At 35.1% G+C, this 27,321-nt stretch overlaps 1 long non-coding RNA gene across 4 annotated transcripts in view; it reads right to left on the bottom strand.

Moving 5' to 3' along the window:
• The window catches only part of LOC132597270 (uncharacterized), a 61,522-nt gene that overhangs the window by 22,351 nt on the left and 11,850 nt on the right, over positions 1 to 27,321 (bottom strand). For 3 of the 4 annotated variants that reach the window (XR_009563791.1, XR_009563790.1, XR_009563788.1), the window contains exons 2-3: positions 10,677 to 10,715; positions 9,805 to 9,904 (exon numbers count right to left, since the gene is read on the bottom strand). This is a non-coding gene — a long non-coding RNA (uncharacterized lncRNA). Of the gene's footprint in view, positions 1 to 9,804; positions 9,905 to 10,676; positions 10,716 to 22,245; positions 22,480 to 27,321 lie in introns of all 4 variants that reach the window. The other variant, XR_009563789.1, reaches the window with a different exon arrangement.

Here is a 27,321-nt window from a genome sequence, read left to right as displayed (position 1 = left end):
CTGAAGTCCTAACCCCCAGAACCCCCCAGTACCTATATTTGGAGATAGTCTTTAAAGAGCTAATTAAGTTAAGATGAGGTCATTAGGGTGGGCTCTAATCCAATATGACTGGTATCCTTGTAAGAAGAGGGGCAAAAACACACACAGAGGGAAGACCATGTGAAGACACATGGCCATCAACATACCAAGGAGACAGTCCTCAGAAGAAACTAGCTCTGTTGACAACCTGATCTTGGACATCTGACCTCCAGGACTGTAAGAAAATTAATTTCTGTTGTTTAAGCCACCACGTCTGTTGTACTTTGTTATTGCAGCCCATGCAAACTAATACAGCAGGATCCCCAAATGTGCTTAGTATAGAATTGATTACACCTATTGGCAGAAAAGGAGGTAGGTTGATCCAAGAGTTAAGTGCCTCCAAAAAATTTCATTGTGTATCTGTACATTTACCCAAGGGTTGAAGAGGAGCACGACACTTTTCTGAGGGCAAAGTGAGATAAGACACCACCCTCTAATAAGGGTAAATTTTAATGTCTGCCCATGCTGAGCATATGGCAAGAAGAAGATATATGCAACTGAAGGTACAAATTAAGAGGGAGCTAAATTGTGCTGTATAAGGAAGGAATGAGAGGCCAGAAGACAAATTTTTATGTAGAAAGTCAGAAGTCTGGGAGTCCAAGGCCAAATGGAGGAGGGGGAAAAAGAGGAGAGCCAGTGGTGACAGGTGGGGAGGTCATTTGCTTGGGCTTTGCAGTTGACCCTGCCGACACTATCTGAAATTTCCTAAGAAATTTCTTTACAGGTCTTGATGTGAGTGGACTTATTTTTGAGACTACAGAGAAGTGTTGCACCAGTTGGCAAGTTTGATGCAGGCAAAAACAGAGACTTTTCTGGGGGATGACTCACAATTTGACCTCAACAGTTAGGGTTATCCGGGAAGTAAGAGGGATTATGTCACAATTTTGTGAGGCACTGGTTTGAACACGTGGAACTGAACAACATAGTGGATGTCAGGCAAATATGTGAACTTGACTCTGTACAAAGGATCTGGGTAAGATTCACACATGGGCTTTAGATGTTGGCAACCTAATAGCGTCTCTGAGAACTCAACTTGTTTTGTGAGCCTCCAGTGGGGCAGCCTTAGCTGTCACAGGAAGCATGGTAACTCCTCATGGGATGTCAGTCCTGCAGCAGATCTTACCCAAACTCATTGGCCAGTGAAAAAAAACCTTTTCCCTCTCTTACCACCCTTGCCTACCCTAAAAATAAACATTAAAAAGTAAGAAAGAAGACCTCTAATACCATTGGGGTGAAGGAAGTATTGCTAATAACCCATCCAGGGCTCTAACATATGTCACTCTCTACTGTAGAAGCCCACACAGCCTTGGGCTGCTGATCTCTATAGGACATTGGTCGTGGTGCCCAGAAAAGCCATGTCCAACAGAGTAATGGTGGCATCTGAGCATCGGCAGTGCCTGCCTGCACTGTGGGGACTTCCATGACCTTCAGAGTAGCCAGGATCCCCAGCAGACGAATAAGGTGACAAGGAAAAGATGACGAAGCAGGGCTAATTTGAGAATGACATTTGGTTTGTAGTCACTGCATCTGGCTACTTGGGTGCTCAAAGGAACTGTGAGCTTACCCTGCCCACAGGCCTGAGGAATAAGAGTAGTAGAATGAGATAACTATAAATGGGAGCAGGGTAGCAACCTTGCCCAGTGAAAATGAACTCGTTTGAGCAAAAGTGAAACATCCTCTGGGGACTCCTGGAAATACCTGGGTGGGGTATGTGCTTTGCAAGGGGCTTCGGTCCTGTGTAATGCATGTGAGGCCAGAAGGTAGTAAGATGCTAGTTATTAATGTTAATGTGATCTCATTTGTTTCCATAGGCTCTTGTGGCCTGGGGAAATCTTGGTTCTATTGTGTGTAATAGGGAGCTTCTGATTTTTAAAAGCAAAATAGTTGATAGAATAGAAATAGTGTTTTAGAAAGATTAAATTCCAATTTACGAGGAAAGAGAAATGACTTTAGCAGTAGGAAAACATTAGTTACATTGCTTTAAAAATTGAGGAAAAAAATTCACTGTAGGTTTTAAACAAAGCTATCCCGTTTAATATGGTAATTAATATACATACCTCAAAGAAAAAGAAAAATGCTCCAAACTTTGGAATGACTCACAGAGGTCTACAAAACTCCTGCTAATTAAGGTCCTCAGAAGTTCTTTAGCTTGAAGCAAAGCCAACATAGCTTGACTTCTAGTCTGTGCTAACACCTCTGAATAATTGCTAATGTCTTGTTTTCATGTTTATATTGCCAACTTCATGCTCCTTGAGCTGGTTTCTGAATCTTACTATATACACACAGCTTACAATGCTTCTCTTCAAGCTGTATAAGTGGTGGGGAATGACATTGGGCCAGTTCCCTCTGCATAGTATAGGACAAACAAAACAACTGCAGGTTAAATCATTTAATCTGGCCTAAATACTTCTGTTTAACTATCTTAAACAAGTTACTGATTCTCTCTTTGTTTCATCTTTATTCTGTGTAAAATAAAAGGTCCAGATGATCCCCCAAGTTTTTCCATCATAAAACTATATCATTCTAGAAAAATAATGATATAATTACTTGAGAATCACTTTATTTTCCCATGTTGACTAAATCCTCCTGTACTTTTCTCTCAAGGCAGGTTGAAAAGATTCAGAATTTCTCTTTAGTCTAACTAAAATTGCTCTATCTTCCAATAAAAGGCAGACAGCAGCTTTAGCTTACAAAAGGGAGCAGGAAGCAAGCGAGGAGTAACTTCTGCCTAAATGAAAACTTCATTAGGAAAAATGAACTAATCAGTATGCTCTGAGGGAAAGTCATCTGTTAAGGAGGGCATAGCCTCTGCTGCTACACGTACTTAATTTATATTATTATTAAAATTGCTACATAAATATATATACATATATTTTTACATATTTGGAACACAGCTAATGGACCATATTTTACAACTTGGTATTTCTATCAGGAATTACTAGCTATTCTGATATTACATTTGAATATGGATGAGATAACATATTCAAGCAAATATGTGCACTGTGGTGTTAGGAATAGGAAATAAACTCGTTAAACAGAACCTTCTGCAAAGTTCCACATTCTGTGGTGAGTCAGTCAGTACATAATAGCAGGGCTGAAAGATCAGTCCAAGTGTCATCCAATAGCAATATTTTGCATCAAAAGAATATCCTGAACACTTCCACCAGGGAGGAGATGCACTGGTAGTAGAGGTTGAGGCTCTCCGGAGACTCAGGTACTCGATGCCCTCTAGACTAACAAAGGAGTTTCGTGAGAGATCTAGAGATTTTAGACCTCTTAAATTCATCAAAGAATTTCCTAGGTTTTGGAATCATGGAGAATTTAAGAGCTTCTAAATGAAACCATGTCACTGATAGGGCCTTGGTGCTCCGGCTGGGTGTCAGGCCTGTGCCTTTTAAGTGGGAGAGCCAAGTTCAGGACATTGGTTCACCAGAGACCTCCCAGCTCCAAATAATATCAAATGGCAAAAACTCTCCCAGAGATCTCCATCTCAACGTTAAGACCCAGTTCCACTCAACAACCAGCAAGCTACAGTGCTGGACACCCTATGTCAAAAAACTAACAAGACAGGAACACAAATCACCCCATTAGCAGAGAGGCATCCTAAAATCATAAGAGGTCACAGGCACCCCAAAACACAACACCAGACATGGTCGTCCCCACCAAAAAACAAGATCCAACCTCATCCACCAGAAAACAGGCACTAGTCCCCTCCACCAGGAAGCATACACAAGCCACTGAACCAACATTAGCCACTGGGGGCAGACACCAAAAACAACAGGAACTACAAACCTGCAGCCTGCAAAAAGGAGACCCCAAACACAGTAAATTAAGCAAAATGAGAAGACAGAGAAACACGTAGCAGATAAAGGAGCAAGGTAAAAACCCACCAGACCAAACAAATGAAGAGGAAATAGGCAGTCTACCTGAAAAAGAATTCAGAGTAATTATAGTAAAAATGATACAAAATCTTGGAAATAGAATGGAGAAAATGCAAGAAACGTTTATCAAGGACCTAGAAGAACTAAAGAGCAAACAAACAAAGATGAAAAACACAATAAATGAAATTAAAAATTCTCTAGAAGGAATCAATAGCAGAATAACTGAAGCAGAAGAATGGATAGGGACCTGGAAGATGAAATAGTGGAAATAACTACTGCAGAGAAAAATAAAGAAAAAAGAACAAAAAGAATTGAGGACTGTCTTAGAGACTTATGGGACAACATTAAATGTACCAACATTCGAATTATAGGGTCCCAGAAGAAGAATAGAAAAAGAAAGGGACTTAGAAAATATTTGAACAGATTATAGTTGAAAACTTCCTTAATATGGGAAAGGAAATAGTCAGTCAAGACCAGGAAGAGCAGAGAATCTCATATAGAATAAATCAAGGAGAAACACACGAAGACACATATTCATCAAACTATCAAAAATTAAATACAAAGAAAAAATATTAAAAACAGCAAGGGAAAAACAACAAGTAACATATGAGGGAATCTCCATAAGGTTAACAGCTGATCTTTCAGCAGAAACTCTGCAAGCCAGAAGGGAGTGGCAACACATATTTAAAGTGATGAGAGGGAAAAAACTACAACCAAGATGACCCTATCCAGCAAGGATCTCATTCAGATTCGACGGAGAAATTAAAACCTTTACAGACAAGCAAAACTTAAGAGAATTCAGCACCACTAAACCAGTTTTACAACAAATACTAAAGGAACTTCTAGGGGCAGGAAAAACAAGAGAAGGAAAAGACCTACAATAACAAAACCAAAACAATTAAGAAACTGGTAATAGGAACATACATATCGATAATTACCTTAAATGTAAATGGATTAAATGCTCCAACCAAAAGACATAGACTGGTGGAATGGCTACAAAAAAAAAGACCTGTATATTAGCAGTCTACAAGAGACCCACTTCAGACCTAGGGACACATACAGACTGAAAGTGAGGGGGTGGAAAAAGATATTCCATGCAAATGGAAATCAGAAGAAAGCTGGAGTAGCAATTCTCATATCAGAGAAAATAGACTTTAAAATAAAGACTATTACAGGAGACAGAGAAGGACACTACATAATGATCAAGGGATCAATCCAAGAAGAAGATATAACAATTGTAAACATTTATGCACCAAACATAGGAGCATGTCAATACATAAGGCAAATGCCAACAGCCATAAAAGGGGAAATCAACAGTAACACAGTCACAGTAGGGGACTTGAACATACCACTTTCTCCAATGGACAGATCATCCAAAATGAAAATAAATAAGGAAACACAAGCTTTAAATGATACATTAAACAAGATGGACTTAACTGATATTTATAGGACATTCCACCCAAAAACAACAGAATACACTTTCTTCTCAAGTGCCCATGGAACATTCTCCAGAACAAATCAAATCTTGGGTCACAAATCAAGCCTTGGTAAATTGAAGAAAACTGAAATCGTATCAAGTATCTTTTCTGACCACAACGCTATGAGACTAGATGTCAATTACAGGAAACAAACTGTAAAAAAATACAAACACATGGAGGCTAAACAATACACTACTTAATAATGAAGAGATCATTGAATAAATCAAAAAGATAAACAAAAAATACCTAGAAACAAATGACAATGAAAACACGACAACCCAAAACCTATGGGCTGCAGCAAAAGCAGGAAGAAGGAAGTTTATAGCTATAAAATCCTACCTCAAGAAACAAGAAACATCTCAAATAAACAACCTAACCTTATACCTAAAGCAATTAGAGAAAGAAGAACAAAAAAGCTCCAAAGTTAGCAGAAGGAAAGAAATCATAAAGATCAGACCAGAAATAAATGAAAAAGAAATGAAGGAAACAATAGCAAAGATCAATAAAACCAAAAGCTGTTTCTTTGAGAAGATAAACAAAATTGATAAACCATTAGCCAGACTCATCAAGAAAAAAAGGGAGAAGACTCAAATCGTAGAATTAGAAATGAAAAAGGAGAAGTAGCAACTGACACTGAAGAAAAACAACGGATCATGAGAGAGTACTACAAACAACTATATGCCAATAAAATGGACAACCTGGAAGAAATGGACAAATTCTTAGTAAAGCACAATGGGTCGAGACTGAGCCAGGAAGAATAAGAAAATATAAACAGACCAATCACAAGCAATGAAATTGACACTGTGATTAAAAATCTTCCAACAAACAAAAGCACAGGATGAGATGGCTTCACAGGCAAATTCTATCAAACATTTAGAGAAGAGCTAACACCTATGCTTCTCAAACTCTTCCAAAATATAGCAGAGGGAGGAACACTCCCAAACTCATTCTATGAGGCCACCATCACCCTGATACCAAAACCAGACAAAGATGTCACAAAGAAAGAAAACTACAGGCCAATATCACTGATGAACATAGATTAAAAAAATCCTCTACAAAATACTAGCAAACAGAATCCAACAGCACATTAAAAGGGTCATACACCATGATCAAGTGGGGTTAATCTCAGGAATGCAAGGATTCTTCAATATACGCAAATCAATAAATGTGATACACCATATTAACAAATTTAAGGAGAAAAACTATATGATCATCTCAATAGATGCAGAAAAAGCTTTCAACAAAATTCAACACCAATTTATGATAAAAACCCTCCAGAAAGTATACACAGAGGGATATAAGGCCTTATATGACAAACTCACAGCCAACATCGTTCTCAATGGTGAAAAACTAAAACAATTTCCTCTAAGATTAGCAACAAGACAAGGTTGTCTACTCTCACCACTATTATTCAACATAGTTTTGGAACTTTTAGCCACAGCAATCAGAGAAGAAAAAGAAATAAAAGGAATCCTAAGAGGAAAAGAAGAAGTAAAGCTGTTTGCAGATGACATGATACTATACACAGAGAATCCTAAAGATGCTACCAGAAAACTACTAGAGCTAATCAATGAATTTGGTAAAGTTGCAGGATACAAAATTAATGCACAGATATGTCTTGCATTCCTATACACTAATGATGAAAAATCTGAAAGAGAAATTAAGAAAACACTACCATTTACCACTGCAACAAAAAGAAAAAAATACCTAGGAATAATTCTACTTAAGGAAACAAAAGACCTATATGCAGAAAACTATAAGACACTGATGAAAGAAATTAAACATGATACAAACAGATGGAGAGATATACTATGTTCTTGGATTGGAAGAATCAACATTGTGAAAATGATTATACTAAACAAAGCAATCTACATATTCGGTGCAATACCTATCAAACTACCAATGGCATTTTTCACAGAGCTAGAACAAAAAATTGCACAATTTGTATGGAAGCACAAAAGACCCCAAATAGCCAAAGCAATCTTGAGAAAGAAAAACCAAGCTGGAGGTATCAGGCTCCTGGACTTCAGACTATACTTCAAAGCTACAGTCATCAAGACAGTATTGTAATGGCACAAAAGCAGAAATATAGATCAATGGAACAGGATAGCAAGCCCCAAGATAAACCCACACACATATGGTCAACTTATTTTTGTTAAAGGAGGCAAGAATATACAATGGAGAAAAGACAGCCTCTTCAATAAGCGGTGCTGGGAAAACTGGACAGTTACATGTAAAGGAATGAAATTAGAACATTTCCTAACACCATATACAAAAATAAACTCAAAATGGATTAAAGACCTAAATATGAGGCCAGATACTATAAAACTCTTAGAGGAAAATGTAGGCAGAACACTCTATGACATAAATCACAGCAAGATCCTTTTTGACCCACCTCCTAGTGAAATGAAAATAAAACAAAAAATAAACAAACGTGAACTAATGAAACTTCAAAGATTTTGCACATGAAATGAAACCATAAACAAGACGAAAAGGCAACCCTCAGAATGGGAGAAAATATTTGCAAATGAAGCAACTGACAAAGGATTAATCTCCAAAATTTACAAGCATCTCACGCAGCTCAATATCAAAAAAACAAACAACCCAATCCAAAAATGGTCAGAAGACCTAGACATTTCTCCAAAGGAGATTACTGTTTGCCAACAAACACATGAAAGTATCCTCCACATCACTAATAATTAGCTAAATGCAAATCAAAACTACAATGAGGTATTACCTCACACCAGTCAGAATGGACATCATCAAAAATCTACAAACAATAAATGCTGGAGAGGGAGTGGAGAGAAGGGAACCTTCTTGCACTCTTTGTGGGAATGTAAATTGATACAGCCACTATGGAGAACAGTATGGAGCTTCCTTAAAAAACTAAAAATAGAACTACCATATGACCCAGCAATTCCACTACTGGGCTTATACCCTGAGAAAACTATAATTTGAAAAGAGTCATGTACCACAATGTTCACTGCAGCTCTATTTACAATAGCTAGGACATGGAAGCAACCTAAGTGTCCATCGACAGATGAATGCATAAAGATGTGGCACATATATACAATGGAATATTACTCAGCCATATAAAGAAACAAAATTGAGTTATTTATAGTGAGGTGGATGGACCCAGAGTCTGCCATACAGAGTGAAATAAGTCAGAAAGAGAAAAATATATAATGTATGCTAACACACATATATATTTGAAATGAAAAAAAAAAGAAAATGGTTCTGAAGAACCTAGGGGCAGGATAGGAATAAAGACACAGACATAGAGAATGGACTTGAGGACACGGGGAGTGGGAAGGGTAAGCTGAGACGAAGTGAGAGAGTGACATGAACTTATATACACTACCAAATGTAAAATAGATAGTGGGAAGCAGCTGCATAGCACAGGGAGATCAGATTGATGCTTTGTGTCGTCCTAGAGGGGTGAGATGGGGGGGGTCAGAGGGAGATCCAAGAGGGAGGAGATATGGGGATATAGGTATATGTATGGCTGATTCACTTTGTTATAAAGCAGAAACTAACACAACATTGTAAAGCAATTATACTCCAATAAAGATGTTAAAAAAAACCAAAAACAAAAGAATATCCTAATGACTTCTATTTATCTACGTTTAGACATATCTGCAGAAAAATTCAGTACACAGAAATAGGAATGCAAAATATTTATGAACAGTTATTTGGTTTGTCAAATACCCAAATTCAAACCTTAAACTGCACTGGATTTCACAAAATCTCAGTGAGTGTGCTTTAAAAAATTTTAAAAAAGAAGAAGAAAGGAAAAGAAGGAAGAAAAGGAAAAAAAAAAGAAAGAAAAAAGGCAGGTGCAATCATAATAGATATGGCTCTCAAGAAACATCGGAGAATTGTGCTACAAAATAAGCAATTTAATCGTGGCATAAATAGAAGATAAACTTTATAGAATGCAGAAAATAATTTTCTAAGTATATTCCTCTAATTTTACAGGAGAAATGGGAGCAAAAGAGAACTAATATTTATTGAAGTCTGCTATGGACTTGGCTCCTTTATTTAACCCTCAGCACCATCCAGTGATGTCAGTATTATAATTCCTTTTAAACTGAAACATAACAGAGAATGACATGTGATAAACATTATAGGAAACCACATCTGAGGACCAGAGGGAGATATGGATACATGCGAACATAGGTAACGAGGACAAACTACTTACAAATTGAACAAAAAAGAAAACAATCAAAATCTTAGCTTATGCATATTTCTCCCATAAAAATAAGAAGTACTAAGACAGCTAAAACAAGCAGAAGAGGTCAATGTTAAAAAGGTCTTTGGAACAACATTAAGTTGTTTTTACTAAAGAGAAAAATATAATAAAGTACCTGGAAAGGATCAGGCAAACATCATTCAATGAAAAGAGGAGGGATTGATTTTCTTCTCCCTCCTTATTTCCTCTTTCTTTATTGAAGGCAATCTTTTGTCCTGTGGATTATGAAAGAAATGTTGTTTAGGCCACCCAGACTATGGTATTTTTTTTTACAGCAAACATGGCAAATTAAAGTAATATTAATGGCAAAATGGAAGCCAATAGACCAAATGCAGTGTGTAACCAAATTAAAAGACAACAGAAATCAGAAGAATCACTTTCAAAAGTCTTTGCAAAGTATTAGTAAAGCAAATGTTTAAGTCAATTATATCAGTAATAGTGGAAGCAGAAATATGTAGACACAACAAAAGTTTATATGGAAAATAGAACTTATGAAACACACACACACACACACACACACACACACACGGGAGAGAAGAAGCAAAGCACTGTAAAGGAGAAAATAAGGTACAGTTTAATTTAACTAAAAGTTTTCTAATAATTAAACCATTTATTTTTATTCTACCATGTAAGTGTAACAATCTAGTTTATTACTGATAACTCTTTAATGATAATAAAATCATTGTTTCTTTTTTATATTAGGAAATATATTTTTCTTTATTACACAGCAAATATTCTTGTAAAATAGATAAGCAAATACAGATAAACAAAATCAGCTCTATATTAATTAGACTAGGCTAGGTTGTGCCATGGTAACAAAAACTTCCCCATATCTCAGGGGCTTAAAACAAACAAATCAACCAAAAAGATTTACTTTTCTCACTCATGCATTACTGCTCCTGTGAATTATTGTGTCAGGTTTCTTAGGCTGCTATAACAAAATACCATAGTCTGTGTGGCCAAAGCAACAGAAATTTGTTTTCTTACAAGAAGTCCAAGATGAAGGTGTTTTGGTGGAGTTGATTTCTGAAAAGAGAAAAAGTGGAATATTGAAAAATACCCCAAATGACAATGACACTGTGTATAATTTTCTATTGTAACATTGTTCTTATAACTAATCTAATAATGCTATGATAAAAATCACTTTGTCTTGTTATGATCTGTCACAGTACAAAGACATTACATAATTATTGACTATATTCCTCATACTGAACATTTCATACCCATGACTCATTCATTTTTCAACTGGAAGTTTGATCATTTTTAAATGTATAGAAATATTACATCACTATGTTGTGTAACAGGAAATAACATAGTATTGTAGTTAGCTCAATTATACTTCCAAAACCAACAAATATAGAAAGATCAGATTTGTGGCCACTAGAAGAGGGGAGTAGGTGGAGGGGAAATTGGATGAAGGCAGTCAAAGGGTACAAACTTCCAGTTATAAGATAAATAAATACTAGGGGTGCAATGAACAACATGATAAATAGAATTAACTCTGCTGTATGTTATATATGAAAGTTAAGAGAGTAAATCCTGAGTTCTCATCACAAGGAAAAAATTCTATTTCTTTAATTTTTTTAAAAAAATTTTATTTTATATTGGAGTATAGCTAATTAACAATGTTGTGATAGTTTCAGGTGCACAGCAAAGCGACTCAGCCATACATATACATGTATCCATTCTCACCCAAACTCCCCTCCCATCCAGGCTGCCACATAACATTGAGCAGAGTTCCCTGTGCTATACAGTAGGTCCTTGTTGGTTATCCATTTTAAATATAGAAGTGTAGACATGTCAATCCCAAACTCCCTAACCATCCCTTCCCCACTCCACCCACCTTGGTAACCATAAGTTCGTCCTCTAAGTCTGTGAGTCTGTTTCTGTTTTAATTTTGTATTTATATGAGATGATGGGTGTTCACTAAACTTATTGTAACAATTATTTCATGATATATGTAAGTCAAATCATTATGCTGTACACCTTAAACTTGTTCACTGCTGTGTGTCAATTATACCTCAATAAAACTGGAAGGAAAAAAGAGAAATAAAGCATTAAGCTCTCTTGACACTTTTTTTTAAAGTTGTGTTAAAATAAATATAACATAAAATTTACAATTTTAATCATTTTAATGCCACTGTACACTTCAGTGGCATTAAATACATTTACATTCTTGTGCCACGAGCACCACTATCCATCTCCAGAACTTTTTCATCATCCCATATTGAAACTCTGTACCCACTGAACACTAACTCCCTAGTCTCCCTGCCCCCAGCCCCTGGTAACAATTGTTCTACTTTCTGTCTCTATGAATTTGGCTACTCTAGGTATCTCAGGTAAGTAGAATGACATAGTATTTGTTTTTTTGTAACTGGCCAGAATAAAATTACTACTAAAGAAAACTTTCCAAAGCATATTCTTCTAGTATGAATTCCAAATAAAAAAATTTTAGAAGGGAAATAGATGTATTAAACAGCGTGAAACATTTTGAGCATTTTATTGTGTCCTGGCAAATATTTTTCCTGAAATATATTGTAGAATCATCCCAATTCCTTAAATCCTTGTGAACATTAGACATTACTTAAGAATAAAAAGAGAAGGGCAAGGAGGAAAAAGAGTTGAGGAAAACTTTTTGCTAAGTATACCATCAAAAACATCACTTCTTTGTTTTAATTTTTTTTAACCCCCAAATCCTATTATTATCTTTTTGCTTGCATATACTTTTAATGATATGGATAATGTAGTCACTATTTTGGTTAATTTTTTTTTTCTCAGAGAAGCATTTGCTGTTCAATTACAGACATTTTACCCATTCTAAGTTATTCGCTACTTTGAGGAAGAAGTCTAAATTCTAACATATTTAAACATTTGTGCATACATATGGGCCAAAGATTCCATACAAGAAATTGATATTTAGCAGCACCTTATCCTGACAAAGTCCCAATGATCAAGGTTAAAAAGTAGATGCAATATTGTCTTTCTCTGAGCCTGTTTTTATCATAAAGCCAGAAACTCACATGCCATCACCTGAAAGAGCACATCTGTATTATCAGAAAGGATGCACACTTTTTCCAAGAATAGTATTAGAATGTGACAGATGATTAAACATCTCTGATCTTCATCAGAGCATCTTTACCTCTTTACCTCACCAGAGTGCTGTGTTAAAGGTGGACAGCCCCTGAAGAAGGTACAAGCCCATGAATCCACCAAGTGCTGAACTTCTTCCTGGCCCTAATGTGCTCGGTAGACTTCAGCTGGATGTGAGCTCTTGCCTCAAGCTATTTACACCATGATCAGCCTAGTAATTAGCAAAATGTTTAATATAATATAGAAGCAATTAGGAGGTGATAACATGCAATTAAGATGTGTTTTCAGATTAAAGATTTTATAGTGCTCTTTTTCTTGAAAAGATAAAGTGCCTATCTCAAAATGTCAAACTGCAGTGATTTAATCTGAATTATTTTCAATTAATATGCATGTATTCTTGCGATGTGTTCACCGTTGTTATTGACATTGATAAATTAAGCTCATCCCAGCTGAATTTATCCTTGAGTCACTCTATATTTCCTGAATGTCAGCTCTTCATTCGTATTTTTTTTCTTTGCCTACAAGCTGTGAGTGATCTAACTCTAAGTCCCTTGATTCATCCCTGGGATTACAGTGATGTGTCAGTCTGGAAGAACAATAATCTGAAAGGGCACTGTTATAAATAGAGTGTTAGAATATAATTGTTTGTCATGTCATTTCTCCTCTTTAAATTCCCTTGAGTCCTGTTGAAGTAATTTAGACAGCTAAGATGACAAGAGTCTTGAGACTGTACTTATAGAGTTGTCCAACACATCTTTAGCCTATTCTGCCTTTTGAGACCATCTTGTCTGCAAAGTAGGAAAAGCAAACATCAAATGAGTTTTGACTACAGTGTGGATTTAATTTGAGAGTTTACACAGGCTACTCTTTGTACAGTACAAGCATTATGCCTCCTAATTCATCTGTACGTGTTGGGACAATGGCTGTTAAATGGCATTTAAAATTAATTAGAAATTGTCATGAGTGAGCACTGCAGCCGTTGAAGATAACTTAGAGGAATTAAATATTTAATGTGTAGGAGTTTATTGGTGTTGTCTTTTTTGTAAAGACAATGTGCAGATGAATGGGTTGGGAGTAAAATATTTAATTTTTAGCTGTTATTATTTTATATCAATTTCACTATTTGTAAATTAAAACTAATATTAATGATTACAGCAGTAATACATGCCCTATAATGTGGTGATAAAATTAGAAACAAATCTAATATTTCTTTCTAAACAAAATGTACAGAAATGCCTCACATCTGAGAATTATTATTTATTAAGAAGCACTTCAATTTACAGTTGGTTTAGTACTTAAAATTGTATCTTTACAAATGATGAATGAGTGTAATTTAAGGGGTAACAGTTCATAGAATAATGAAAATACCTTATGCCATGATGGATTTACAAGTACACTTATTAGATCTAGTAAATAAACATTTATCTTAGGTTTAACTGAATTTTTTTACCTATCCAAGTTCACGAAAATGAAGAAAATGAATGTTTTGACAAAAATTGTCATCTTTGTAAAGAAAGAATTTAACATTCTTTACTTGATAGGTTTTGTGAGTTTGACATTATCAATGTTTGTGGCCTATGGTCTTTGAAGTGGGGTGCATCCCCCTAGAAGAGCCAGACAATCCTTGAAGTATGCAAACAAAATATTATATTCTTTAAATTATATTTACATTTCATCTAAAACTAAGAACTACATTTAACTTTCAATATGTAAATGACATCCCTGTCCTCACTCTGTCCTGTGTCAAGGGCTCACACAGAGGCCATATGTTATATATGCATGTGCAATGTATCCTAGGCAAGAGAGCAGTTCACAGCGTAGAGGTATCAACGGAGGAATCATCAAGGCATTTGTTTGCTTGTGTTGTATTTCCATACAGAGCATAGTTAAGTGGATTTGTGGACTATGTTAGTTTTAATTAAGCTAGCCCTCAATATTGACAAGTGACTTTATAATTTTCCAGCAAAGAAAATGCAGCTGAATATACTCATCATTGCCAGTGTGAGTGAATTTAAACAAAAATCTTGTCATAATTGGAGATGGGATTGAAAAATTAGCATCCTGATTTAGTAAGAGGGACCAATAATGTACCTCTTCCATTTAGGACTACTTGTCTTTAAGAAGTATCTTTTTTAGTGGTGACAACCATTAAGCAGGTATCAAAATAAATTAAACTTATTTATAATTTATAAAAAATAAGAATATATATTCATAAATGTATATAAGTATACATAAGCATATGTATTTATAAAAGTAACTAAACATTTATTTTTTCTGTACAAACAAAATGTCATTTCTTCCATTAAATATCGTTCGAGTGATAAAAATAAGATTTGTAACATTAATAAATAAAATGAAGTAGACATTTTAAATTTTTTTTTCTAGATGAATTTCATTCTAACTTTCAGAGTATCTTTTATGCATTCATAGAACGAATATGCATAAACAACAATAAAATATATTAGCTCAACTAGATAAGTGCACATATTAAAACCAAACAGTCATTTTTGTAAACATTTGGTCTAATCAAGCAAATAATGTTTGATCAGAAAAGTTTACAGACTACTGTTATAGACAGCCAATCCTTTGCCCATTCAATATACTGAGGTATGTAAAGTGTGTTTAAGTGTATGTGAGCTTAAACACACACACACACACACACACACACACACACAGGTGCACAAAAGTATATTCCAGAACCCATATATAAGCTTATGTAGAAATGTACTTTCATTTAATATACCTTTATTAAATATCAAGGTACTGTACTAAGTACGGGATAGAAAATATGCAATGGGTTTTGCTTTCAAAGGAAACACAGTGTGAAATTCTCACATGGTTGCTGCAAAATTATTTGAAAAAACATGATGGAGAGAAGGTCAGTATAATAGTGAAAATTATGTATTAGAAAAATATCTGATAATTATCCTGCTGTAGGAAGTAAACACATTTTTCTGTACAAATTATAATAATAAATTATTATTTATATTATTTATATTTATACATTAATTATTATAAAAATATATATGAAAACAAATATAGTTAGGCCCTATGCTATTGGCATCTTTTCAGGTCAAAAACTGTCATATTAGTGATGTATGTCCACTAAACGTCATAGAACAAAGTTTCCCTTGACTTTATACAGCCCCCATTTCTTTCTAAGACTGTAAAAACCTAGAACAATGTCTTGCCTATGGTAGGTGCACAATAAGTATTTGTTGAATATTTATCAGCACTGTTATTAGCACAGTATTTCTCATACATTGTTATTACCTAGTCATGCTAATCACCTTCTCCCTACTCTCAACCTCTTTTTAGAGAACTTATTGCTTGCTGGCCACAGCTGATGGACAGCTAACAAGTGCCCAGTTTGAATGTCTCTCCAAAATGAGAAACTGGCGTCCAAACTAGGCAGGGGTAAAGCATCTAATTAAGCTTGGTGAGATCTCCTGGGACCCAGACCACGACGAGGATGTGAAGCACTTGGCAAATTCAGAGAATTAGGATGATTAAACATGGTTTTGTAAAAGTTGCTTTGAGGATTCTGATGAATAGTATCCTGGGTCACCAAGTCACATAGACCTTAAGTCCATGCTTTGCACTGGACTAAGTTTAACTGGCAGTCCAGAGACAGAGAATGGGCATTCAGACTCTAGCTATTTGATTTTTACACTTCAGTGAATGATGTCCTACTGTAAGGACATTTCTCTGTGGCTGATCAAATCAGACTTTACTTAAAAATTTGATTGAGCTGGTTTTCTAGCTTCAGAAAATTTCTCAAATGGTTTTTACTGCTTAAAGGAATGTAGATAAATACTGTGTCTGATGTGTACGTCCAATCTCTCAGTTTTTTCTGATTCTACAATGTACTTAGAGGTAATCTGAGGAAGACACACCAATCAACAAATTGTGTTGGCAAAATGATAAAGAATATTGATCCATTTGAATGATACATTTAAATAGATTTATTTATATATCAGTCATTCAAAATAATCAATATAAATTTTTTAATATTAAAATTTTGTGCATTTGATAAAGTCATCTTGAATTCAATCAGATCAATAAAGCATTGCTTAAAAATTCTAACATTTAATTTTTAACTGGCAAAATAGATTCTATTAAGTTTACTCATGTCAATAAACAAAAATGTTTTATCTATAAATCATTTCACACATTAAAAGTTTATATTTTAGATAAGTGCCTCAATAGAATATAATTTCTGCCATTATATTACTATTAAACAAGAAAGTGTGTTTTGAGGTTAATTTTTAGAAAATGTCCTGCAATTATTTTAAACAATCTAAGCATAAGATGCTATAGGAAAATTGCCATTACTTTTATCAGAGAAAGAGCACCCATCAAACACTAAAAGCAGTTTTTAATATTTGTATAATTTGAGGATAATTTTTCAGCCACCTTCTTATATGGAGGTGATCATAAAAAGGACACTCAGCCCTTAATTAGTATTCTGCATATTATCAAAATGATGAATAATCTACTGGTATTCAGGATAGACTCATGATTTTAAACTTATGTTTATTTGTTTGTTTTTAACTAGTCAATAAGGAGTTAAGTTCCTCTCCACACTATTCAGGTTTTTGGCTCATTGTGGCTAAACAAAACAATGGAACAATAATACTTATCTTCTTAAAATAAATGTATATTAGATATTTTCATAAACACTTGAGAACATGCAGTGTTTTTAACAATGAAATATTTCAGTGCATCAGCAGCTAAGCTAAGAATCTGTAATGTAGCCTTTTAAAATTTTCCTGATCAAATTTAATTCTACTGGGTGATATAAAGCATCCATTTACATTTCCAACCTTTAAGGAAAATTGAAAGAAGAGTTTTAACAGCTGTGCAGTTTAGTTACAATTGTTTGCTAATAAAAGATTGATTTTATTTCAGAGCAAGTAAAAATTACCACTAGCAGCAATGCCCCCAACTAACACACAGACTTCATTATGTCCTACCTAGACTTCTGCATGTGTTTATAAAATGTGGGCTTTCCGCTTTACAATACGTCAAATAACTAACTAATTTTGAAAATCCGATCTTAAAACCTAATTCAGGGGGAAAACCTCTCAACCTAACAAAAGGAATTATTGCCGGAGATTAAACTGCTTGATGCTCTTCATTGTTCTAGTTGAGTCAGGAGGGAATATTAATTGAGATGTGCCATGGATTCCAGTGTGTGTTCCATAGTGGTTCACAGGTTTCCTGGTGGTCCTTCCAACAGGAATAGCATAAATGAGTGGAATAAGACAGATCATTCTGAACCACAGTAGTTAAGCCATTGTTCTGTTTGGCACAAAAGGTAATGGTTGGTTGATTTGCTTTATTTCTGTGCTGTTCTGATTTTTCCCTCATACACCCTAATCTCTGCCACTTCCTCTGTGAGTCATCAGCAGCTGGACCCAGTGAGACCACAGGAAATGGATCCTAGAAAAGAGCTCTAATGGAGCTATTACTCAAGTTCAATTCTCTTTAAGTCTGGTAAGAACTGAGAGTAACAGAAGATAGAAAAAAAGAATTATTTTGCATTTTCTGCTTTGAAGAGCCTCCAAATCATGCTGACCTATTTATATTTCTCTCCAGACACACGATAGATGTATTTATCTCAGTAGTTCTTATGCACAAATATACTGTAGATGAAAAAAATAAGAATATTTTACACTATTACCCACAGTAGTTTAATTATTTCTGTTGGAGTTTTTTTGTTTATTGGTTTGGTTTTGTAGTAGTTTATTTTCTTTTGCAAATTCCAAAAGCAATATCTTAGTACTTTTTTTCCCATGTAGAATCTATCCAACAGTTTCTGCTAGTCTACATCTGATACAGTTACTATGATAACCTCCATTAAACATAAACATTCCTATTTTCTCACCACACGAGGGGATCTTGAATTGGATTTACAAAGAGCAGCTTGATTTATGGTTGTTTTCTCTCCACCTTATTTGAAAACAAAAACAAAAACTTAGCATGGCATCAGGCTTTGATATGAGGGAGTTCCCATAGTCTACTGGCAAAATCTCTAGCTTATCTTGACTAGAGATTAGGCTAGAGATTTTACTAAAGAGGAAGGTGTCAGGTACACCTGAAACTGTGGCTATGGTGCTAGGCTATTTAACAAGACTCTGAATAAGACAGCCCCATATCTCAGGCTTCTACTATCCCTTTACTCCTCAAGTGGAATCTCAGTCTCCTTCAACTAAAAATAGATATTTAAAAATGCGCAAAATATTAAACAAAGCTTATTTGTTAATACATTTCTCCTACACATGGTATAAAGGAAATCTGTAGGAATTACAACCACAGATGATAGTGTCTCTTCGTTGACCAGAAGTATAGGGAAATAAGATGAGATCTCTGAAAACAATTATGGACATAGAGAGAGTGTGCAGTCCTCTAGTGCTGGAGGCCCCTCTCCCCACTATACCCTCTCTATCCATGCAGACTTGCCTTTTTCTATTACTCTCACACAGTACCTCTTTGCTGGGGTCCCTACATCTGTCTTCTCAGCATGCCATGTGCAGAACAGAAGGCTCTATCTATTGAACCCAACCTGACCTTCATTCCACAAGGGTCATGTTTCCTGAAACTCTTTAGGCATCCTTCCCTTCCCTTCCATACTTTAATGGCAAAATTGTTGTAAAAGATCTAATGATTTGCTCTACTTAGAAATATCTTCAGCCAACAGAAGACTCCAAGAGTTTAAAAAAAGGCAGTATAATTCTCTCATACATCTATATTTAAAATCTATTCCCCTTGAAGGGGATTAAGTCTAAATTATTGTGTCGGTAAGAAAATGACTTTTTTAGCCTTAGTTATATTAGGAATTGGGAAGTTTTAAATATCGTATATGTTAGTATTAATTCATTCTAAAAGCGTATTTTTAGTACCACAGAAATGCGTACAAAAATGTAATGTTACTTTTCCAGAGAATTTTATGCTCTCTATCTAATTTTAAAAAAATCTTTGGGAAGTTGTGAAATATTAGGGGATTTAAAGATTCAATATTTATAAATCCCACATCTGTCTTCAGCAATGGGTGCCTTTAAAAGTAACAACCTCAAGTCCTGAAAATAACTCTGTTTTTTAAAAATATATGTGTTTTACATTTTATGGCATTGACAGATATTTTGACTCATAATTACATACCAGAAAATATCACTATACCTTTCTCAAAATGAGTGACATGGTAGACAAGCCCAGTGTCACCAGTTCAAATGTAAATTAGTTTTTGGTTAGGAAAAAATAATTAAGATTTATTCATGTGTTGTGGAGAAATTCACTAAGTTTTATAGCATCTCAGTGCAAATTAATCCCTGATTAATGCTCATTTGCTTTCATGCGTGATCTCTGGTACTAGGGACTCAATACTTTCCCCCATATGTTTTAGCTTTTATTCATACAGCATGGATTAGTTTTACATAATAAGACATCTGACAGTTTTCAATCTTTTGATATAATAAGAGGTTAGGATAAGCCTGAAAGCCTTCCGGTTATACTTAGTTTTAACAGATTTGTTTGTTTTACAATGGAAATGGTTTTTTTCTTTAAAATTTTGAACTATTTACAATTGCTTGTTTTGTTTTACTATTATAATATTTACGATAACATTTGAAATACTCTAGAATTATAAAGTGGCCTCAATGACCTTTGTTTTACATGAAACACAAAACAGATCACAATGAGAATTTCCAAAAGGGATGCATGTTTTGTAACCTGAGGAATAATGGTGATAGAAAATGACCCTGTATTAATCACTAATGCCTTTTTCTCATTACTTACTCATTTTCTCCATAAAGATTTGTTAAGCATCTTTAATATATAAGGCATTTTGCTAGGTAGTTTTTACTTAAACACAAGCAGATAATACTTCAGCTTTACAAAAAATTATTAATAAGAGAATAACCGCCTTGATATTTGCTGTATAATTCTTTTTAAAATGTCCCTTATCCTCCTGAATAAGTTTGCAAATATTTTATTTCATGGAACCTCTGTACTCCAAGAAAACAGAAAGGAAAACTCTTCTGTTATCTTCTCCAAGCTCTCCCACCACAGAGCTTTTGCCCATGCAGTTTTCCCAAACTAAAATGTCTTATCCCTTTACCTTTTCTTTACATTCTAGCAATAGACAGTGTGAGGGAATTAAGTCTCAGTCTCTCTTGTCACTCATGATCAAAACGATGATAAGTTAAAACTAGAAAACAGAAGGGGTCCTAAGAAGCCATCTCTTCCTTCTGGTACTGTTTTGTATCTATCTCAGCAAAGTAGGGATGAAGACCAGTGACTCTTGGAATACATGCTCTTCAGCAACCACTCCACAGAGAACCAGGTATTGGCTGAAGTCATAGACAAATAGTTTGGTAATAACGGGTTCAGTGATGAGTTTGGGGGTGGGTAGTGTAGAAAATTGGAGCAGGAAATTGGAGTAATGGAGGGGAAAATGCTAGGAAACTTTCAGGTTACCACAAATGGGATGCTCCCACCAGCACTGTCTGTAAAGACCTGCTTTACTTTGTACCAGTTGTATTTTTTGGATGCTAAGGCATACTATAGAAAATATGAGCCTAAGAGATATTTGGTCAATAAGGGATTTGGGCACTGAATTAATGTTGGAGACAATAACAACATAAGAATAAACTTATGGGGAAATTCCATATTTATTGCATTTTAGGAGGAATAGGACAGCCTTCCAAATATATTGAGATCTATTGGGAGAAAGGAAGCTTTCCAAAGTGTGATAAAGATTCAATGCAGGGCTTCCCTGGTGGTGCAGTGGTTGGGAGTCCGCCTGCTGATGCAGGGGACACGGGTTCGTGCCCCGGTCCGGGAAGATCCCACATGCCGCGGAGCGGCTGTGCCCGCGAGCCATGGCCGCTGAGCCTGCGCGTCCGGAGCCTGTGCTCCGCAACGGGAGAGGCCACAACAGTGAGAGGCCCGCGTACAGCAAAAAAAAAAAAAAAAAAAAAAAAAAAAAGATTCATTGCACCCATTACACACTTAGAATAAGAATGACAATATGGAGTATGGAAGTATTACCTATGAGACTACAAGTTTCAACTTACAGTCATCTATAAAAATATCAATGAATATGAAGTCATATCATAAAACCAGGGAAATTAGAGAGGGTGTCTCACAGGAAGGAGCAGTAAAGATGTAGTTCAAAGCATGAATCTAAAGTCAGACAGGTCTAGGTTTAAATCCAAGCTCTACCTTTATTAGAAATGTTACTTTGGACAAATCACTTCTCTGTTTCAGTTGCCTCATCTGTGCAATGGGAACAGTATTAGCCCCTGCCACATAAACTAGCAGTGACTATGCAGTGATTAGCTCAGTGCCTATGATGAAGTTGTCACTACAGACAAATCTTTATTACTGCTTCTCAGAATTCCCACAGCAATTTATTAGTACCATTGCAATGTCTATATTGCGTTATAGTTATTTATGTATTTACCTTTCAATTTCTACAAAATTCTTGCTGCAGCTTTAATCCACATCAGTTTCAGCTTTGAACCAACACATTGCCTCAAAAACTGTCTTTTCCGGAAGAATTATTTGAAGTCGTCAGAGTAATGTCGCTGAAATGGCAGCATAGAAGACCTCAGCCTCCATCCAACTTTAAGAAGCTAAGAGGTCATCCCAAAATTTCAATCCAAAATGTTCTTCTCCAAGACACATTATAATAAAACTGTTTAAATCAAAGACAGAAAGCAAATTTTAAAAGCAAGAAGAGAAAAAAAAAACCCATCTCATACAAAGGAATCCCCCTGTGGCTATCAGAAGATTTCTCATCAGAGACCTTGCAGACCAGGAGAGAATAAGATATATTCAGAGTGCTGAAAGAAACTGGCAACCAAGAATAGTTAACGCAGCAAAGATATCCTTCAAAAATGAAGGCGAGGACTTCCCTCGTGGCGCAGTGGTTAAGAATCTGCCTGCCAATGCAGGGGACACGGGATCAATCCCTGGTCCGGGAAGATCCCACATACTGTGGAGCAACTAAGCCTGTGAGCCACAACTACTGAGCCTATGCTCTAGAGCCCACATGCCACAACTACTGAGCCCACGCCACAACTACTGAAGCATGAGCACTCCAGGGCCCACGTGCCGCAACTACTGAGCCTGCGTGCCTGGAGCTCATGTTCTGCAACAAGAGAAGCTACCACAGTGAGAAGCCCGTGCACCACAGTGAAGAGTAGCCCCCATTTGCCACAACTAGAGAAAGCCCATGCACAGCAACAAAGACCCAATGCAGCCAAAAAAAAAAGAAAAAAATTATAAAAAAAAAAATGAAGGCATGATAAATACTTTCCCTTAAAAAAAAAAAAGCTGAGCTCATCACCACTAGACTTACAAGAAATGCTGAAACTTCTTCAAACTGCAACAAAAGGATGCTAATTAGTACCAAAAAAATGTATAAAAATATACAACACTCTGGTAAAGGTAAGTATGTAGTCAGATTCAGAATACTCTAATATTGTAATATGGCAGTGTGTTAACCACTTGAATATAAAGGTTAATGGCAAAAGTATGAAAATAGTAATAACTACAATAATTTGTTAACAGATACACAATACAAATAGATGTAAATTGTGAAATCAAAAATATAAAAGAGGGTGTAAAAAGACTAACTCACAGAAACACAGAGTAGAATGATGGTTACCAGGTGTTGGGGAATGGGGGAAATAGGGAGTGTTGGTCAAAAAATGTATTTGATAATTTGTTGAATTTTTTAACAATCTCTTTTCAAAAAGGATTTGAGGAGACATGAAGAATATTTATAATTTCATTTAAAGAAAAGTATGTGTTAAAGTATAATCAATATTTATTTAATGAAATATTAACAAATATTTGAATTCATTAACCAATCAAATAGGTTGTATTTATGTAATAAAAGGGTTGAGTTAGAGCTGAGAACACCTGATTTTGGATCTAGGTTCTGCCCCTTATTTCAGTGTTTGAGAAAAGGCTTTATAGTTCCTGAACCTCAAAAACTGTGAAAAATAATTAAAACTGAATGAGATGCCATTATGTGAAAGCAACCATTCATAGTGCCTGGCAACCAATGACACTTAGGAAAGTTTTAGTGATACTGCCTTTAAATGGATACACAAAATATCTCAGAATTATTTTATTGCATTGTCGGATTTTTATGTCTCTCCCACAAAGTATGTATCCATGAAGCTAACTCATCTATGAGGCTGTACACAAATAATTTGAGATTAGTTATGGAAGAATAACAGGAAAATGAGAAAATTCCCCAAAACAAATAAAATGAGATAGGATGTTTTTCTTAGATCCTTTCATTTCCTCCAAAGTAAATTCATCCTGTATCTATTGATTAGAATATGCTGATACATTTTAACAAGACTCTTAACATGAAAATATAATTTATCCTATATTTTATTAAACAGTTATTTACTCAGTATTCTATTAGTTTCCTAGGACTGCCATATCAAAGAACCACAAACTGCGAGGCTTACAAAAACAGAAATCTATTCTCTCACAGTTCTGGAGGCTAGAAGTCTGAAATCAAGGTTTCAATAGGAACATGTTTCCTCTGAGACTCTGGGTAGAATTCATTTTTGCCTCTTCCTAGCTTCCAATGCTAACTATCAATCCTTGACGTTCCTTGGTTTGAAGCTGCAACACTCCAATTTCTGTCTATGTTGTAACATGGTGCTTTTCTCCTGTGTCTATGTCTTTTCTTATAAGGATACCATTTTATTGGATTTAGGGTCCACCCTAATAAACCTCATCTTAATTTAATTACATCTGCAAATACCTTATTTCTAAATAAAGTTACAGGGCTTCTGGCCGTGCTCTGCAACAAGAGAAGCCACCGCAATGAGAAGCCCGTGCGCCGCAACGAAGAGTAGCCCCTGCTCACCGCAACTGGAGAAAGCCCACATGCAGCAGCGAAGACCCAACACAGCCAAAAATAAATAAATAAATAAATAAAAAGTTACATTCACAAGTACCAGAGCTTAGGATCTCAACTTATCTTTTCAGGGATACAGTTGAACCCATAACACACCCCTATTATATAGCAGGTAATATTCAAGGCATGGAGGACTAAACAGTAAAAAAGCCAAAAAAAGAAAGTCTTACAATAATAATATCCACCTCTGTTTTGGGAAAAGAAGGTTTGGGCTCCATATCTGCTCAGGAGTTCCTCCTTGCAGAATTTCTCCATCCCAGCCATTTATCAGATACACCAGTGTTCTTTACAAATTCAGTTTCCTTCCAGATTTGTAGATTAGAAAAAATGGCTCTCTTTTTATGTTCAGCTTAGTAGGTGAATATCTAATAGTAGATTAAAGCTAAAAAGTATCAAGAACACATAACCACAAAATTCTCTTGTATCTGTTTAACAGATGTGGAAACTCTACCCATCTTATTACTCTGATTGTATCACACTTGTTAGGCAGTAACAGTGGTGTGCACAGCCCTCCAATTATAGAATTAGACATGTCCTGACTCAGTTGGCAAGTTGGACAAAGACAGTGCAAACAAACATCAGGAGGATGTGAGTAATAATAGGGAAGAAAATTCAATGAATTACTGTTTGTTTCCAGTATTATTCCATATTATAAATGTCAAAATTCTGAGAGTTAAATGGAAAAAATGAAAAATCATATTTAGATCATTAGAGGAATCAGTACATACTTCTTAGAACATTTCAAGAAATTTATAGGAAAAGCTAATTTCTCCCTAATCACCTTTCAGTTCCATACCCTTTTTTGTGTGTTGTTGCATGGTTTTATGTGTGGATATGTGTATTGTTTTAAAGAAAACAAAATAATGCCATTATTGTGTACAATTTACAACTTGTTTTCTTTTCACTAGCAGTTCTATCACATACTGAGAATGATATAAGATCACCAGTGATTATGAATTTATCAATTTATCCTATTGAATCTGTCAGGTTTTGTTTTTTATATTTTGAGACTATATTATTAGTTTCATACATATTTAGGATCACAATAACTTCTCAGTAGATTAACAATATAAAATCATATGAGTTTATCATATAAAATATCTGTCTCTAGTCCTACTAATACTTCTTGCCTTAAAAACTATTTTCTCTGATATATGAAAACTAAATAACTTTTCTTTTAGTTAATGTTTTATGTTGTATTTTTTTTACCATCCTATTTCTTTCAAACTTTTTGACTTTTTCTGTTTAGGGATGTCTATTATAGACAGTATACAAATGAGTTTTGTTTTTATTTTATCTAGCTTTATAATTTTTAAAAATCAAGTTATTACATATTTAATGTGATAATAATTTAGCATTAATTCTACCCTTTTAGTATTTGTTTTGTATTTCTCCCACCTAATTTTTTTAAAGTCTGCAATTTTATTTTAATTAAACTTTTTATTTTGAGGTAACTGTAGATTCACATGCCTTGTAAGAAACAATATAGAGGGATCACATGTACCCTTTACACAGTTTGCTGCAATGGTAATATCTTGCAAAACTATAATACAATACCACAACAAGTATACTGACATTGATATAGTCAAGACAGAAAACCTTTCCCTTACCACCAGGGTCCCTCATGTAGCTCTTTTGCAGCCACATCAACTTCCCTTATACTTCCACCCCTTCCTTAAACCCTGACAACCATATATGTTCTCCATTTCCATAATTTTGTCATATCAAAATGTTATGTAAATAAAATAATGTAATACCATGTAATCTTCTGAGACTGGCTTTTTTTCACTCAGCATAATTCTCTGAATATGTATCCAAGTTATTTTGTGTATCAATAATTTGCCCTCTTTATCGCTGAGTAATATTCCTAGAGGATATGCTGCAATTTATTTAATCATTCACCTGTTGAAGAACATCTGTGCTATTTCCAAACTGAGGCTATATATGTTCATGTACAAGTGTTTACGTAAACATAAGTTTTTTAGTTCTCTGGAATAAATACCCAGAAATATACAGTTGATCCTTGAACAACATGGGGGTTAGGAGCGCCAGCCCTCTGTGCAGTCGAAAACCCACTTATAATTTACAGTTGGCCCTCCATTTCGAAGTTCTTCCATATCCATTGTTCCGCATATACAGATTCAACCAACTGTGGATTGTGGAGTACTGTAGTATTTATTGTTGGAAAAAGTCTGAGTGTAAGTGGACCCTCAGAGTTCAAACATGTGTGGTTCAAGGGTCAATTGTAATTGCTGGTCATATTGTAGTTGCATATTTAGTTTTCATACATTTTTTAAAACCGCCAAGCTGTTTTCCAAAGCAATTGTACCACTTTACATTCTCTCCAGCAATCCAGTGATCCAGTTTTTTTTTGCATCCTTTGATAAGTTTATAGTGATATCTCACTGTGGTTTCAATTTGCATTTGCCTAATGGCTGTGATGTTGAGCATCTTTTTCGTGTGATTTTTTTGCCATCAGTATACTTTCTTCAGTGAAATGTACCTTTATGTTTTTTCCCCAGTTTTAACTGACTGCTTTTATTTTTACTATTGAGTGTTGAGAATTGTTCATGTGTTCTAGATATTAAT

The sequence above is a fragment of the Globicephala melas genome, chromosome 4, assembly GCF_963455315.2.
Source record: "Globicephala melas chromosome 4, mGloMel1.2, whole genome shotgun sequence".
Classification (NCBI taxonomy): Eukaryota; Metazoa; Chordata; class Mammalia; order Artiodactyla; family Delphinidae; genus Globicephala; species Globicephala melas.
This window is presented reverse-complemented; position numbering and strand designations above follow the sequence as displayed.